General features: G+C 48.0%; 1 protein-coding gene across 2 annotated transcripts in view; it reads right to left on the bottom strand.

Annotated features, from left to right (window-relative positions):
- Window positions 1-17,500, bottom strand: part of LOC130404746 (leucine zipper putative tumor suppressor 2 homolog) — a 45,321-nt gene that overhangs the window by 10,924 nt on the left and 16,897 nt on the right. Inside the window, exon 2 of one of the 2 annotated variants that reach the window (XM_056609635.1) lies at window positions 13,134-13,247. The gene's annotated coding sequence lies outside the window, so the exon portion shown is untranslated. Of the gene's footprint in view, window positions 1-8,840; window positions 9,107-13,133; window positions 13,248-17,500 lie in introns of those variants that run through there. The other variant, XM_056609632.1, reaches the window with a different exon arrangement.

The raw sequence follows: 17,500 nt of genomic DNA on the forward strand, positions 1-17,500 counted from the left end.
ACACACAGCTACACACACACATACACATGCATAAAGACGGTTTCACACACACAGACACACACACACACACACACACACACACACACCCTAATACAAACACACCGTGTCAGAGGCACACACACGCATGCACAGACACACACAAACACATAAACACGGTTTCTCACACACACACACACACACACACCAAATCAAACACGATCCACAAAGAAGCTTCCGGAGGCTGACTGTGACTCATAGGGAGGGAGGTAGAGCAGAAAGACGGAGAGACGATGTCGCTTGGGGTCTTTGTGGAGACAAAAGGTGGGACCACGGGGGCGGATACAGAGACCAAGCTTTTCAATTATAGACTCAGTGGATTCCTTCGGCCCCTCAGGAAAACCCCAAGCACCTAATCCCCTTGGAAGGGAATTTGGTGAACATACACACAGCAGTCCCTAAGGTTGTCATTAGGTTACGGTCGTATTGCATGTGGGTGTCAAGGGGAGTTTGCTTTTGAGGAGCCCACCTTGAGTCCTGCTCAACGTTTAACAGTAAGCATACTACTTTCTCTAAGACTTCTATTTCTGTTCCCAACAAGCTAAAAGCCTCACTTTTAAAGTCCCTAACAATCGCACAATAGAGGCATGTCAAGGAACGTCAAAAACAAACGTTTTTTTCCACATTCACGCCTCCCAGTGAAGGCTGGACAGGTGTGAGCAGCTGGGAAAACAAACCACAGGACTGAGAGTGGAAGGGGAAAGGTGCACCTCCTGGAGGGTCCGTCCTGTTTATCTTAATCTCTGTGCAGTGACCTTACTGTGGGTTTGTGTCTAAACGCTACAGTGACCTACAACACCTCCTCCTCTTCCCCGGTCCTCCCCTTCCAAACCTTCTTTCCTGCCTTGGCGCATTTACACCTAGCTCCTCTGGCTTCCTTCCTCTCCGTTCATCCTTTCTTTCCTGTGCCGAACTCTCCCTCCCCCGCTGTAACTTTCTACAGCGTCCTATAAACACACACTCCACTAACCTTCACCGTGACACGTCATTCATCCTCGGTTTCTGTACAAGGGGGACACGGCGTGATATGAACGGCATATGGCAGAGCCAATGGGAAGCGAGGGGGAAACAGGTGTGTGTGTGGACGTGTAAATCTGTCCGATCGCAACGGGGCCTATAAAGGCAGACGGGGGCGCCCCAATCCTTTTAGGAGCGGCGCTAAACAAAACTGCCATTTTAGGAAATAACATTTGAAACCCCCCCACCCCCCCCCCCCCCCCCCACGGCGTGATGCTTTCCAACCACTTCTCAGGATGTGACCTCACTAGCGTGCGTAACCGTCGCGTGCGATGCGGCCGGGACGATGACAAGAGGTGTACGGCGAGAAAGTGTGAAGGAGGGCAATGAAAGTGATTTAGAGTCGACTCACGTCGCCGACAAACTACCCTCCCCTGGGTGGGCCCATTCACCACGGATGGGGAACTTCAAAGGGGGCCTCGTAGGCGGCTCAACAACCTTCCGTGTGATGTGTTCAAATAATGCAAATGTGCGACAAGCAGGGACCTGGTCAGCGGCAACCGACACGCATGGAGACGCATACATAACACTGGAACTCCCCCCCCCGTGATCAAGACCATGCCTAATTTGGTGCTAGTATGCCGTTTATTCCCCTTACATATCTATTCACTGAGGTAGCACAATAAAAACCTCAGACAGGTAAGGGAGAGTGGCAGAGTGTAGCTAACTCGAGCCACTCCATTGTACAAATATGAGAGCTTCTTTAATGTGTTGCCAAAACGCCTCAAGGTCTCTCCACTCCTCCATTCCAACACAATGACAGTCTGTCTGCCTCCTTCCCCGCTGTCACTAAGCCTGACCCAGCTCGGATTTAAGATCTGTCACTAAACAGTCTGAGGGTGTGTGTGATTGTATGTGTGTGTGTGTGCGTGTGTCAACGAACGATCAATGGCTTACTAGAATTCAATGGGTGGCTGCTCAGCAACAGTTATGTTTTGATATACAGGTGGAGAGTACAGTTTGTGAAGCAAAGTTTCAGGACACGTTGACTAAAGAGAGTCGACATTTTTTAATAGGAAAACATGATCATTATCAAGACCATGAAGTGTTGTTGGATATTAGTTTGGTTTCATATTACGAGGTACACTCACGCATACATAATCACCCTGAACCTGACAGTGCAATGTAATAATCGGTTTCTATGAATGACATTCTGAAGACAAAGAAAGAGAAACAAACTTCGGTGCCCTGGGTATTTTCTTAATGCCGCCACAGTTTCTAGTGGGGAGTTCTTCTACAGAGTTCTTGTCTTGCTTGTAATACAATAGTAATTGGACCCCCTGCCTCCCTCCTTCCCTCCTCTCCTCTCTATTCTTTTACAACCAAGTTGTGGCTCTAAGTAGCAGACTAGCTTTTCTCTGTTTGTTGCCGTTTCCATGGCAGCGGAGGCCCACAGTTTTCATGCCTTAACTTGAAACAAGATAGACAGAGAGAGAGGAGAAGGGTGGGAAATGACTGAATGGGCTGGATGAAAGAAAGGAAAAGAGAAAGAGAGAAAGAAAGAGTGAAACAGTGAAAGTACGAATGAAAGAAAGATGGAGAAAGAAGAAGAAAGTACAACAGAAGAAAAGAAGGCAAGTAAAAAGGAGAAACAACGATTATAAAATAAAAATAAATGAATAAAAAAAGGAATATAGTTGGTCGACGAGTGAGTGAACTGTGTGAGAAGCACACGTATGCACGCATGCAAGTCGTGTGTGTGTGTGTGTGTGTGTGTGTGTGTGTGTGTGTGTGTGTGTGTGTGTGTGTGTGTGTGTGTGTGTGTGTGTGTGTGTGTGTGTGTGTGTGTGTGTGTGTGTGTGTGTGTGTGTGTGCTTGCGTGCCTGACAAGCATGACAGGGTGCAGGTTGGCGTTTTAGCCTTTCAAAGCATCTGGCCTCTATTATGACAGGAGAGAGCTGTTTAGTGAGGGGGCGAAACCCCTCCCCCCTCTCTCCCTCTCTCTCCCCTCTCTAATACACTTTAATACAAACACACACACACACACACACACACACACACACACACACACACACACACACACACACACACACACACACACACACACACACACACACACACACACACAAACACACACACACACACACACACACACACACACACACACAGTCCGAGTGGGGGATGTGGCAGAGAAGAGGGCGGCCGTAATCTAACTAAAGAGAGACCCCGCAGCAGACGTCAATAACAGCCGAGTAGGAACTCAGAATGATCCTTCGGAAAACAAAATGGTCACCTGGGGACACAAGCTGTCAATCAACTCGATTAGCTGTGGCTTAGGCGGGCACTATTGATTACATCACAGACAGCTGGCCCAACAACTGCATATTGAGTGCATTTGAAGGTGTGTGTGTGTTTGAGTGTTGCTCATTAAACGTATGGCTTTTGGTAACTCATGAGTTTAATTCAAAACAGCACCAGGTCAGAGTTTCCGATGAGTTTTTCGACAAGACTGAAGTATATGCCCCCATTAAACCGAAATACATATTGAAGACAAAGTCATGTCAAGTTTTTACTTAGTTCCTGAGTTGGAGCTGGTTTAAAAACTTCGGTCCGGAAACACAGGAAAGGCCGTCAGAGGTATTTCAAATCAAGCAAAGTTGTCTGCCATTTCCGAGCTGGAGATTTCCAGAAGGACTTCCAACCACTAATAGTTATCCAGTGCTGGTCAGTGGTCAGACAGGCAGACACAGAGAATACCGTGCATACCGGCGGTAGAGACACTTGGATTATACTGGCCTGATTGACTACCGTTTGTCAGCATCAATGATGCGGGCCCCGTGGACAGTCTCTCCCACCCCTTCATGATAACAACTCCATCGCTTGGTGGTGGAGCGTCGGTTGCCGAGTGTTACAGGAGAGGGCCGGCGTGGCAGAAAGCCCTCCTGCTTTTACTGCTGTTTTACAGCACTCATTGTGCCCACCGTATTAGCATTGCTACAATGGTTCACAGCTTCCCGGTGGCTCTGAAGTTATCTTTAGCAGGCTATTTAGAATCAGGGGGGGGGGGGGGGGGGGAGCCAGTTGTCCACAACACTCTTGGCTTCTTATTGTTTCGGAAGCCATTGTCTTGGAAGAAGAAGCCCAGAGGGTTAAAAGAAGAGGGTGGAACTTTGCCTCCAAAAAGTTCCTTTGCTCATTCACCCACAATGCATCGAGGCTGCTGCCTTGCTTGTATTAGCGGTAAAGTGGCATTGTTCCAGTTGAGCAGGGCGTTATCTTCAACTGAGGGCAGCCACACATAGAGAAGAGAGAGCACAAACCCACAGAGAGGGCCCGAGTCATGGACATCCTTTTGTTTACCGAGAGGGGTAACTACAGCAATCCAGGGACCAACATCTTGTTTACCTCAACTTTAATGGCACAAAGTAGTAGTAATTCACTTAGGTATTTTATTGGAGTATTTCTGCATTTTTTAGCGATGTAGATTAATCTAAAATAACTGCAAGGATCACGTTAAAAAATTAAGAGACACACATTGCAAGTAATCAATATGCGTGCACACACACACTCACCCCCCCCCCACACACACACACAGGGATGAAACACAGCCCAACAAATGAGTCCAACAGAGGATATTACGTAAGCAGCCTCTGTGTGAGGATGCTGTGTTCAATGTTTAATTCTCCTCAATTTATCACACACACTCAGACTTGCAGGATGCTGTGCACAATGTATAATTCACTTCAATTTATCACTCACACATGGCTACGCACTATCACACGCATACACGAGCAGAATGCTGTCCTAATATCTCAATCCTATACACACGCAGGCACATGCACGCACATGCGCGCGCACACACAAACACACACATACACACACACACACACACACACACACACACACACACACACACACACACACACACACACACACACACACACACACACACACACACACACACACACACACACACACAAGAAGGCTCCATGAGACTGCTGCACCCTCAACCGAGGTGGAGGGGTGCGGGCAGGCATATAGGAAACACTTGTTCAGCAATCTGTAGAGATGCCAGCCCATAATCTTTCTCTCTTCCCTCTCTCTTCTCTCTGTTTTCCTGTCTGCAGCCCGCCTGTCTGTCCATTTGTCTGCCAGACTGTCTGTCTGTCTGTCTGTCTGTCTATCTGTCTCCTTCTGTCTAGTTTGGGTCTCTCACGTCTCCATTTCTACTTGGTGCTCCCATCGTTTTTGGGCTCCAGGCTTTAGAGAAAATTCCTGGCATCAGACTGAGCATAATGGGGCCACTGAGAGAGAATCGAGGATACTGAGGCAGGGGAGACCAGGCGAACGACATACACAGAGAATGAGAGAGAGAGAGGGAGAGAGGGAGAGAGGGAGAGAGGGAGAGAGGGAGAGAGGGAGAGGGAGAGAGAAGTTGGAAGTGTGTGGGGGAAGGGGAATTAATTAAGCAGCCCCCCCTCCGTCCTCCCACTCTAAACTAGTTTGTTCTTTAATGTGGACTCAGGCAAAAAGGAGTCTGCCATTTCACGATTGCCTACAATTCACACATATAGACAGACACACACAGAAAACATTAGTCAGCCCTGGTAGAAGGGTTACGTAGTAGACCTGCGTGTGTGCACATGTGACTAACACACACACACACACACACACACACACACACACACACACACACACACACACACACACACACACACACACACACACACACACACACACACACACACACACACACACACACACACACACACACACACACACACACGCAGAAACACACACACACGTACCTCATCCTTTGGTTCCAAGTAGATGAGGTAACTATGAGGTAACTTCTCCCTCTTTTTTGAAATACTCTCTATGTCCATTTACTTATGTGTGCTACGGCCCAAGAGTCAACAATATGTCATTAAGTAGTCAAACATCACAATACTTATACTTAAAATTATTCTTAAAAACACAAAGAAGAAAACTGTAAAAAAATAAAAACAGTTTGTGAAAGAAAAAGTCATCTCGCGCTATTGGTTTCTTTCCTGTCTTCATTTAAAAATCGATCTGGGTAAGCGTGTGCGTCAGGGTAAGCGTGTGTGTGTGTGTGCTGGTTAAACCTCCACTCAGCATCAGGGTTCACTTCAGCACCTGTTCATTACAGCAGCTGGTTTTACAAGGTGAAACGTCAGGGCCCTCGTCCATCGATTCCCTGGTACATAATTACAATGCTCTCACGCTGGTCCCCCTCTCTCTCGTTCTCTGTCCCACTCTCTGTCTCTCTCTCTGTCTCTCTCTCCCACTCATTGACTCTCTCTCTCTGCCTCTCTTGTTCAATCTCAGAGGCCTCCAACCCTTAAAAAGATGACAAAGCACAGCTATGAAATACAAGGGAACCATCACCACCTCCACCACCTCCACCACCAGCACCAGCACCAACATAAGGCCTGGAGTGAGGCGGTCCTCGTAAGAACATTTGAAAAAGGGGGGCCTGTGAGCAGGCCGTGTCAACACAATGTGCTGACACATCACCCTCAGTCATAACAAGACGCTGGTGAGGAGCTGCAACATGTGGCCCCAGGGGCACATAAGAAGTCCTGTAATTACACGCAAAGGAGAGGAGGGAAAAAACTAACATCGACCAATGAAACGATCATCGTCTGGGGCGCACTCTGGTACTTGGTCACGCAGAGAGGCAGAGAGATAGAGAGGGGGAGAGAGAGAGAGGGAGAGAGCTATGGTTTGTTTATGTTCTGTATACCGTACGGGTGTGGGAATTGTTTGCCAGTGTGACTTAATTTTTGAATGTCTATCTACGAATGTATATGGAAGTGATTGTGTGTACGTACATACATACGTACTTACATACCTACATACCTACATACATACATACATACATACATACATACATACATACATACATACATACATACATACATACATACGTGTGTGTGTGTGTGTGTGTGTGTGTGTGTGTGTGTGTGTGTGTGTGTGTGTGTGTGTGTGTGTGTGTGTGTGTGTGTGAGTGTGTGTGTGTGCGTGCGGGTGTGTATGTGTTTGGGCATATGTGCGTGCATGCATGGGAGTGTGTATATATGTGTGTGTGCCTGCGTGTGTGTGTGTGTGTGTGTGTGTGTGTGTGTGTGTGTGTGTGTGTGTGTGTGTGTGTGTGTGTGTGTGTGTGTGTGTGTGTGTGTGTGTGTGTGTGTGTGTGCGTCCAAGCATGTGTGCTGACATCAGACAGATTAAATAACAGCCTTCCGGGGCCCCAGTGTCCAGTGGGTGAAACAGCTTTCGTGAGGCTGAGATTTCAAAATCAATACTTCTACCGCCTGTAATGAGAGAGATTAGCCAGGTTGGTGATCGCAGACCCTGACTCACTAACCCCCCACCCCCAACCCCAACCCCGATCCTAAAGAGCCATAGATAAAGCCTGCACCACTCCAAAATAGGTCTAACCCTCCAGTAACACTCACAGTTACTGTATTTGGAATCATCCCTATATTTTACAAGGATGATGGATTTCATTTAGGTATACAATTCCCTCCACTGCCCTCTACTTTATACTGCACCACATCTAATTTCCCATCTGTGATTAACAAAGTACATCTCATCCATCTCATCTTATTCACAACATGACGACAACTGATGACTCGTCCATCCTCAAAACAGTAACCACAGTACAACAGTACTAGACAACAGCCAGTTTGAGGCTGGTGAATCATCCTTTAAGTGTGAGTCTCTTCAAACTACTGGTGGGAAGTACCCACCAGTAGTCCCCTGGTCTAATGAACCATCTCCAACTTGTAGTGGACTAGTCCAGGGCTAACTTTGGAACACAATCCCAGCTCAACGCACATTCCTGGAGTAGTTTCCTATGCAGTGAAGTGAGTGGCTGAGGGTCTGTGTTTGAATAAGGCCAGACAGGCAACCTCGGTCCCAAACTGTTTCCACAGCGCAACTTCACCATCAATGGCTTCCCGACCGCGGGCACCACAAGGCCCGGGGGAGAGCTTTCCATGGGGGATACCGTGATCAGCGAATCAGGGCCAGCCCGGAACAACGAGAGCGGCAGACACAGAGTTTAGAGTAGAGATCAAAAGCAGCTTAGAGGACTCAGGGAGTCGTATTTAGATGTTGGGACACAATGTGAAGCCCTGGTGCACAAATTAAGAGACACGTTCACATCCACACACACATCCACATACACACACAATAGCACATCACACACACGCACACACTAGAAACAAACATACACACACACACACACACACACACACACACACACACACACACACACACACACACACACACACACACACAGAGGAAGACATCATACACATTGGACAACCTAGAGACAGGCAAACACACACACACACACACACACAATGATACATCATACACATTAGATGCAATAGACAAACACAATAACTGAACATGCACATAGACACACACACACACACACACACACACACACACACACACACACACACACACACACACACACACACACACACACACACACACACACACACACACACACACACACACACACACACACACACCTTACATTGCAATAGTGCATCGACAATGATTTCCTCAACAACTTAATGCACACACACACAAACACGAGGACACTTTTACCATTTACTCTGACATATCTCTAAAATAAAGATATTTTCAACCGTGCACACACACACACACTCACACACACACACACACACACACACACACACACACACACACACACACACACACACACACACACACACACACACACACACACACACACACACACACACACACACACACACACACACACACACACACTGTGCACTCACCCCTGAGTGAGCCCTGCATGGCTGCCTCTCGGTCCGTCCCCTTGTGTCCAAGTACAAAGTAAAAAGAATCACTCCACTCTGCGTGAGTTCAAAATCCTTCTCCCGCTCTGCCTCTCTGTTTCTCCCTTTCTGTCCGTCCGTCGTCACTCTTCAACGGTCCAACTTCCTCTCTTTGTCTCTCTCACATAGCACGACACAAGGACTTTTTTTTTTTTTTACAATGGAAGCCCTCTCTTCTCTTCCCCTGCTCCCACTCCTTCTCTCTCTCTCTCTCTCTCACTCTCTCCCACTGTGCCTCTCAGCTTTCCTTCCCTGCTGCCTGCCTTAGCTCCACCTCCCTCCCTCCCTCCCTCCCTCCTCCCCCCCCCCCAGTTCACCTCCTTATTCCCCGCTCCCACTGACACACACACACACACACACAAACTCTCCCCCGCACAAACTCAAGACTCACTCCCACATGCACTTTCAAACACATAGCAAACTCACTCATAGATAAACACAGTCATAGGCTAACACACATTATGTCTTTCTTCCTCCCCCCCACTCTCTCTCACACACACACACACACACACACACACACACACACACACACACACACACACACACACACACACACACACACACACACACACACACACACACACACACACACACACAGTGTTTATCTGCCTTTTCCCTCTATCCAGTCTCCTTTACTCTCCCTGGTCATTGCTTCCTGTCTCTGTACAATAATACATAAGGGGTCCTATTGGGGTTTATGCAAGGGCAGTTGAGATTTTGAGACAGGGGGCGGGATGGTGGCCGGGGGGGTGCATAAGGAACATCCCCCACCCCCCCAGCCCCCCCCACCCCCCCACCCCCCCCCACCATCCGAGCAACATCTGTCCCGCAGTGTAGCTCTGTCCTTTCTGCGATTATCAAAAGAAATCTGAGATGAGCGAGGGAGCGAGAGGGAGGAAGGGAGGGAGAAAGAGGGGAGAGAGAGAGGGATGGGAGAGAGACAGAGAGAGAGAGGGAGAGAGGGAGAGAGGGAGAGAGGGAGAGTGGAGAGAATGAGGAAGGAATAGAGAGTGAAGAGGGAGGGAGAGAGGGCGAGAGGGGGGGGGGGAGGCAGAAAGTGGGGGATGGTCAATTAAGGTCGACGGGGTAGAATTACGTGAGCGATTTTTTTCTGCACATCTGTACTATACATTCTGCTGCTCTGTCCCTGCTATACTGGCTGTTGCGTAACCCACCCGCATCTGCTGGGGAAATAGATCAATTAGTTAACGCGGCATAAACCAGCCCTGGTGCTCAGTGGACATCAATGCCAACACACGGGTGTGTGTGTCTTTCGACGAATCAAACGGGAGGGGGGGGGGGGGGGGGGGGGGGGGGGGGGGTATAGAGTTGTCAGATACAGTATAGCTGACATTTGAAGACTCTGCCGGACAGACACACACACACAAACACACACACACACACACACACACACACACACACACACACACACACACACACACACACACACACACACACACACACACACACACACACACACACAACTTGAATCTATGCGCACACACCATTTTTAGCCCTGCTGCAACCCAAAGCCGTTGTGGTTTTATTGCCCGGCGCTGCCATGGAAAAGCAGTAACACTAACTGAGTGATTCTGGAAGGAAAACAGAAGAAAAGAGTGAGATAGAAAGACTGTGGGGGCAGGTAGCGCACACACACACACACACACACACACACACACACACACACACACACACACACACACACACACACACACACACACACACGCACACACACACGCACACACCTCTATTATGCCAACAGTATACTCACAATTAATTTGTAATCGGAGTCTCTCTCTCTACCTTAATGTCTCTCCACCTTCTCCAGTAGTTGGCAGAGGCTGACCGTCATCAAAGTGAGCTCAGTGCAACCCTGAGCATCAACACCTCCCTGTCATTAATACGGCTAACGATGGCATGCTGCTAAAAATAACGTGCGTGGAAAGGGGGAATTTCCACTGCAGCCTGCCTAATAAACACCTCGAAGTTACGTTCTCGATGCATGACACGCACAAAAACAAACACATAAACACACACATACAAACACACAAACACACACATACAAACACAAACACACAAACACACAGGCGAATAAAACAAGATAAAACAAAGTGACATCATCTCACACGCTGGAAAATGAAATAAGATGCACTTAAACTACTGAAACGAATAAGGAGACATATTGAAGTACTTTGGATGAAGTTTAAAGATTGGATTAAGGATGGAAGAAGCCAAACAGAAGGCGCAGAAATTATCAGTATAAATAAAGTCAATAACTACACGGGAATGGGCCACAAGACATGAGCTGGAGTTTGAGACATGGCTTGGACTTGAGGTTATGGACTGTATTTCAAGACTAGTACTGTTCTTTATGACTGCAGGACTTGTTAGAAACACATGAAGCCGGTCAAAAAAACACACTCGTGTGTAAAGCAAACACTGACACACAGGTGTGTGCATGGACACACCTTCAAATGCACACACCCACGCACACACCCACACACAGACGAATGCACACACACACACACACACACACACACATACACACACACACACACACACACACACACACACACACACACACACACACACACACACACACACACACACACACACACACACACACACACACACACACACACACACACACAGAAATGCATAATGCATGAAATGCAACTGATTCCAAGGCTGATGCCAATGCTCCTGCCATATAATTAGCAATTACATTTCTAAACTGAATGCAAGATCAAGGTTTGCAGTTCAAATTGCTTGACATTACCTCATCTTAACTATTGTTCTCCAGGTTAACACCCAGACAATTATCAGCATGAATTAATGACCATACACACAATAAAGAGTTGAATGGGACCATTAACAGTGGGATCTTCTTAGATCTCGTTGCCAATGACAGACAAGGACAGCTGACCTGAGAAGTTGGACTGCTGGATTGGACTTAAGAGAGAGGCAGAGAGGAAGAGAAGGACAGCAGCTGGCGCGGTTGGGACCAAGTCCTGCTATCTGAACACATTTCTAACATACATGCACTCATTTAGCACTCAGCATCGGGAGCTGTGGCATGAGAGATGGAAGTATGTGTGTTGTGTTGCATTGGTGGTGGACATGGGGGTGTTAAAACATATGCACGCAAATGGATGCAAGCGCACACACACCAAAACACACGCACACACACCAAAACACATGCACACACACAAACACACACACACACACACACACACACACACACACACACACACACACACACACACACACACACACACACACACACACAGACCAAGTTCAATACAGCTATAATCAAATAGTAAATAAACTAAATTATAAATAAACCATGTTAAATCCTTAAGCTATTGAGTCGGCGGTTGCTTTGGAAAGAAGGGACACTTTTAAGAGTTGAGCTTGATAGAAGAATACTGTATACAATTAAACTGTGTGTACAGTAAAATAAGATTTGATTCTATATATTGCTACTGCAAGCATTGAACCCCGCCCCCCCTTCTCTTCCGCTGCCCTTTTCCTCCTCTTCTGCTACTGTCATGTGTGTGTGTGTGTGTGTGTGTGTGTGTGTGTGTGTGTGTGTGTGTGTGTGTGTGTGTGTGTGTGTGTGTGTGTGTGTGTGTGTGTGTGTGTGTGTGTGTGTGTGTGTATCAAAGTGACCGGGACAAGTTTCTTTCTGCGTAGTCCAATTCATAGCATTGATCAATGTCCTACAAAGCAGAGGGAACAAAGCAGAGAGAGAGAGAGAGAGAGGAGACAGAGAAACCTAGAGAGAGAGAGAGAGGAAGGGAGAGGGGGGGGGGGGGGGGAGTTACGGGAACATTCAGACATTCGGAAAGAAAGAGAGATAGTTAGATAAACAGAGACGGAGAGACAAAGAGAGAGAGAGGGAGAGAGAGAGAGAGAGAGAGAGAGAGAGAGAGGGAGAGAGATCAAGGAGAAGAGAGAGACAGAGAGACGGAGACAAAGCGGTGGAATGACAGAGATAGCCAGTGAGGGGGGAGAGAGAGAAAGCGAGGGGGAGAGTGCGAGGGGGAGATAGAGATCAACAACAGAAGTAGGAAAAAAAAAAAAAGGGGGGGGGTGGAGGGTGGAGGGCGTGAGTCAGCAAATATTGAAGGTCAACGGCATCAAGAGAAAGCCTTTTGTCTGACGGAGAATCCTCCCTCTGCCCTCCCCCCGCTCTGGTTCTCTTACTCCGCAACGACGGGCCGCACTCACCTCCTGGAGGTCTGGGGAAGATAAGGGGGAGACGCGCGGCTCTCATCCCAGGGACCTCACTCCTCCCGGGGGGCTGGGGGTCGTCGTCGTCGTGGTACCCCGAGTGGCCCGGGCCTGGAGACACGGAGACACAGGTGGAACACATTGACTCACTGCAGATGAGATCAGACATTCATTTCTGTTGCAGTCATTGGGAAGTTAAATTGAACCCGAGGGGTCGCTCTAATGGGGGTCTCGGGGGGCAATACCGCCCCCTTTTGGAGGGACACATACATAGCCCTTGAAGAAGGAATACATAATATATATAAAACACACACACACACGCAGACACACACACACAAAGACAAAATGGTGGAGGATTCTCAGATCTGCATCACTTGAGACGGTTTCCTCCCTCCTGACTTTATTTCACTTTCTCACCTTTCCTGCCTTCCCCTCAGTAACTCCCCCTCCTTCCCCTCCCCCTTCTCCTCCTCCCCCCCCCTCCCTTTCCCCCTCCTCCCCCCACCCTCCGGCTCCCCTGGGTGCAAAACTAACAGCTGGGGAGGTAATCCATGCCTTCATCACAGCCGGGTAAGCGCTGTGGTATGGGGGGGGGCTATTGATTCTGCAGACCCCCCCCCCCAAGCCTTCACTCACTCCCTCCCTCCCTCCCTCCCTCCCACTCCCCCTCCCCATCCCTCAATATGCAGGGATACTCCGCTTGCGGAAGGACTTCGAAAGTGTCTCGTATTGGGCCGGTTATAGAGATGCTGAGGGTACTGTCCGTCCAGAGCCCTGGCTCCTGTCACTCATGTTATCCTGATCCCCCACGTCACACCGTCAGCCCCCTTCTCAACACGCATGCCTGTGGTGGTGGCAGAGGGAAAAAGAGCTTCTTTGAGCAACCCTTTGGAAGATAACCCCCGTCTGTCTGGGTTCGATTCCCTCTGATGGATGTGGCTTCAAAAAAGACAAGCGAATAATTTCCCTGATTTGCATTTCTCCAAAGCGATTGACTGCGACCTTTTGAAGCAGCGGGTTTCAAAAGTTTTGAAACCTTTGGAATGAGCTGGAATATGAGCCATGGTGCTTAGGAAGAATGTGGGGTGGATATAGACTGGGGATGGAACCCAGAACTTATCCGTTTTGACACCTCAAACACCATCAGCCTATTCTTCCCCTTTCTACATGGATTAAAAGTGGGTTTAATCAAAACAACATGTTTTGCATCCAATGCAAAACATTATATAAGCTTAACCTTGTCCCAAGTACTGCACCTGTTCCAAATAATAATTTATTCAGAATAATTCAATATTACTTTCCTAATGGAGCAGAGGGCGATGTGGGGAGTCAGAGAAGGGGTGGGGTGGGGTGGTGGCCAGGGTTATGATGACATCAGAGACCCCCCTCTCCTTCCCCCCGCCCACCCCCTGAAAAGAGATTTCCTCAGAGGACAGATGGTCAAAGCCCATCTCCGGGGGGCGAGGGGCTACTGGGGACGGGGGGACGGGGGGGACGGGGGGGACGGGGACGTCGTGGGCTACAGGCTCATTAAGGAGCTGCCCTGTCCGCCTCGTCTCCGCCTTCTAAGTGGTCCCCTCTGAGAGGAGGGCATCAGCCAGACCCACCAGAGAGGAGGGTTTGAGGGTGTGTGGGGGGCATGTGTGGGGGGGGGGGGGGGGGTGAGGAGAGAGGAGAGGAGACAAGGAGCAAAAGATAATGAGAGGAGATGGCTTAAAGGGATCACAATCATTTCACAGTTTGGCTTCCCAGGCCTAATTTGATTTAATATTTGACCGGAAAATGTGTATTTGTACCATTTTTCTTTTCCATCACTTTGAGTTGGGGAACTTGGGGCTAGTTCTGATGAAAACCGCACACACACACACACACACACACACACACACATGCATGCACACGCACGCAAACAATCCACACACAAGAGTACATGCACATACACACAGACGTAGCCGCCCACACACAGTCTGTTACATTATTCCCAAACACATTATACAGTCATGACTCACGGTGCATATGCCCCCCCTCCAGGACAGGACAGGACGCACACACACACACACACACACACACACACACACACACACACACACACACACACACACACACACACACACACACACACACACACACACACACACACACACACACACACACACACACACACACAATAATGCTGACACCTTGACTCAGGGTGTCACTCCCATTGAACTGCACAAGAACTCCCAGTGAGGTGCTACATAACTTCAAACTAATTCAAGGTTATATAACTAAAAAAAAATAATGATATACAACCACGCTCTTTACCTCTCAACCGCTAGAAGGCTCCGCCGGGCAGCCCCGTGGGGCCGGCTGTCTGAGGAACCAGCGCATTATTAATTCACTTCTATGATCACAGGCTGCGTCTCCCCCCGTCCTGCCCACAGGTGTCGGCCTTCTTTATCACAACGGATTCTGTGGGCATATTTAAGGTGAAGACCGGGAACGGGGACAGTGTTGCCAGATTGGGCCGTATTTACCACCCAATCTGGCAACACTGGCTGCATCTGGCCCAATCTGGCAACACTAGACGGGGATAAGGCAGTGGCGTGGTTGCTTCCTTTTCCGACACTAAACACAGAAACAGTCCACAGAGGAGGGGGGGCAAGCAAGTGCAAACTCTCTGTTCATATATTAAAAATCCCATGCACGCACACACACGCAGGAAGTTTATTATAGCATCCCTCAACCTCAAAGGAACACACACACACACACTCGACTGGAAAATGCAACTTTCTGCTTTTTGCTAACGATAAAGCCATCGCCTCACGCTCCCCTCGCTACAGGCCCCACTGCTATGCAGTGATAATTCTTCCTAGAAGAGATGGCTACTTCGTCACTGTAATGTCCGCCCTCCTGTGAGGCCTGGTCCCCATTCCAGCTGGGGCTTCATTGTGTTCGCACAAGATACATAAAACATGATTTGCTGCCTCAATTTCTGACTTTAATGCAAAGGGGATTTGGTGGCAGTCGACATCAGAGGCGAGAAAAGCAGACTAAAGCAGTGATCAAATGAATGTCCTCCCTCTCTGATCCGTTGAGACAGAGATACAGGGAGAGAAAGAGAGAGAGAGAGAGAGAGAGAGAGAGAGAGAGAGAGAGAGAGAGAGAGAGAGAGAGAGAGAGAGAGAGAGAGAGAGAGAGAGAGAGAGAGAGAGAGAGAGAGAGAGAGAGAGAGTTCTCTGATCCTTGGAATGACTGAATTTTTGCGGGAGAGCGCAACAGAGAGGATAAAAAGAGAGAGAGAGAAAGAGATTGAGAGAAACACAGGAAACAGATAAATGACATGGCTTAATCAATGACCTCTAGACCTAAAAGTGTAGAAAGAAAGAAAGAAAATTTGATTAATGGAGGGTCATCTTAAAGGCAACGACAGTTAGATCCATTTTCTGCACACATTCAGGGCAACCACCCTGGCATGGTTGGTGAGCACAGCTCTGCTAAGCATGACCAGCATTGGTTGCAGTACAAGCTGCGGCCACAGGAGGGAAGGATTGGGGCTTGTGTAAGTTCATACGCCGTTTGATGATTTTGGAATGACTCGATAGTGACGTTTCCATGATAAACAACATAAATAAAACGGTAACTGTGCTTTAGAAAATTACATTTCTTGCCAAAACAAGCTCATGATAATGACCTCATCGCACACTGCGCTGTATTCTTCCCAGGAATTAAATCTATAATCGATAGACTCCCGTCTAACTCTCTAACTCCCTGTTCCCCCTAGGCCTATATTATATATATATATATATATATATATATATATATATATATATAAAACATGTCTTTAGCCATCACAGTCTGTGTCCGGATGAAACGAGACGAGATTCCATCACAGGGCAGAGGATAACAGTGCTAGAAGTGGTGGGGGGTCAAATGTCTCTTCTAGTGATCTTTGAGAGAGAGGTTTTCAGATGCTGAGGCAGTATACTGTTGACCCCTTATAGGAAGGATTCACTGGAGGTCATTTTCTAGTGTGTTTTTTTTGCAGTCAAGCATCATGTATACGCTTTTATCCAATATTGTGCATTTGAGTCATTTCATGAATGAGCAGGTATCTTGCTCAAGGATGACTACGGGTCAACCCAGAACCTTTTAGCCGGAACCTCCTAACTTAATCTGGCCTTGTTCTGCATATTCGAGCTAGAGGGCAGTTTCCGGTCGGTAGCAGAGGGAAGGAACAAGTGATGGGGATCGAGAAAAAAAAACGACAATATTCCTATTGAGAACACAAAAAACACTTCCATGTCCTCAAGCTTTCGCTCTCTATTTCGCTCTCTATCGCTCTCTATTTGGGGGAACACTACATCTGTTTAATTCCAAATGTCGAC

The sequence above is a fragment of the Gadus chalcogrammus genome, chromosome 15 (genome assembly GCF_026213295.1).
Source record: "Gadus chalcogrammus isolate NIFS_2021 chromosome 15, NIFS_Gcha_1.0, whole genome shotgun sequence".
Classification (NCBI taxonomy): Eukaryota; Metazoa; Chordata; class Actinopteri; order Gadiformes; family Gadidae; genus Gadus; species Gadus chalcogrammus.